This window comes from Mya arenaria, chromosome 10 (assembly GCF_026914265.1).
Source record: "Mya arenaria isolate MELC-2E11 chromosome 10, ASM2691426v1".
In the NCBI taxonomy this organism is placed as follows: domain Eukaryota; kingdom Metazoa; phylum Mollusca; class Bivalvia; order Myida; family Myidae; genus Mya; species Mya arenaria.
In genome coordinates this window covers 10,102,452-10,104,276 of record NC_069131.1, presented here as the reverse complement: position 1 = coordinate 10,104,276, position 1,825 = coordinate 10,102,452, and positions in this window count along the sequence as shown.

Genomic DNA, 1,825 nt, shown 5'->3' with positions numbered 1-1,825 from the left:
TCCTATGAGACTGATACTCTAATTTATATACATGTGTGTAACTATTGGCGTTTTGCATTAATCAGCAGTTGCTTAATCTCAAATGTCTGATCTGCGCTCGGATTTTAAATCATGGAATTTGCCAGTTTAAAAGTATGTTTACTCGTAAGGCTATTTTATAAAAAACACTAGGCATTTATATTGCATGAACCGCAAGAGGTAATGACGTCATTGCCTATTTCAATACCGTGTTCTGTGGCCATGATTACGAACAGTCTCTTCAAGATTGAAAGTCCAAGTCTAGACTCAGACTCAAAAAAAACATTTTTATTTAATTTATTTTACAAAGATATATGTCACTAATAAAACAACATTCAAATGGTAACAAATTTCAGCAAATTTCACCATCAATGCTTTGCTAGAAGGAAAGTTACAATGAAATGAAGTTTTGGCATATTGGGTCTTGAGTCTGGGGCAGTGATTACGAACAGTCTCAAGTCTGAGTTCACCATTTTGACAAAACTTCATTTCATTGCAAATTTCCTTTTATCCGAGCATTAATGGTAAAATGTGCTGAAATTTATTACTGTTTGAATTTTTTTCTATTATTTATATACATTTTTGTAAAAGACATGGAATAAAAAAAAAGAATATGTTTTTTTTCCTCCCTTATAAAATACTTTTCTGAGTCTGAGTCTAGACTTGGACTTGCGACTGTTAGTAATCATTGCCCTAGGACTCAGACTTGAGACTGTTAGTAATCACTGCCCCAGGACTCAGACTTGAGACTGTTAGTAATCATTGCCCCAGGACTCAGACTTCAGACTGTTAGTAATCATTGCCCCAGGACTCAGACTTGAGACTGTTAGTAATCATTGCCCCAGGACTCAGACTTGAGACTGTTAGTAATCATTGCCCTAGGACTCAGACTTGAGACTGTTAGTAATCATTGCCCCAGGACTCAGACTTGAGACTGTTAGTAATCATTGCCCCAGGACTCAGACTTGAGACTGTTAGTAATCATTGCCCCAGGACTCAGACTTGAGACTGTTAGTAATCATTGCACCAGGACTCAGACTTGAGACTGTTAGTAATCATTGCCCCAGGACTCAGACTTGAGACTGTTAGTAATCATTGCCCCAGGACTCAGACTTGAGACTGTTAGTAATCATTGCCCCAGGACTCAGACTTGAGACTGTTAGTAATCATTGCCCCAGGACTCAGACTTGAGACTGTTAGTAATCATTGCCCCAGGACTCAGACTTGAGACTGTTAGTAATCATTGCCCCAGGACTCAGACTTGAGACTGTTAGTAATCATTGCCCCAGGACTCAGACTTGAGACTGTTAGTAATCATTGCACCAGGACTCAGACTTGAGACTGTAAGTAATCATTGCACCAGGACTCAGACTTGAGACTGTAAGTAATCATTGCACCAGGACTCAGACTTCAGACTGTTAGTAATCATTGCCCCAGGACTCAGACTTCAGACTGTTAGTAATCATTGCCCCAGGACTCAGACTTGAGACTGTTAGTAATCATTGCCCCAGGACTCAGACTTGAGACTTTTAGTAATCATTGCCCCAGGACTCAGACTTGCGACTGTTAGTAATCATTGCCCCAGGACTCAGACTTGAGACTGTTAGTAATCATTGCCCCAGGACTCAGACTTGAGACTGTTAGTAATCATTGCCCCAGGACTCAGACTTGAGACTGTTAGTAATCACTGCCCCAGGACTCAGACTTGAGACTGTTAGTAATCACTGCCCCAGGACTCAGACTTGAGACTGTTAGTAATCACTGCCCCAGGACTCAGACTTGAGACTGTTAGTAATCATTGCCCCAG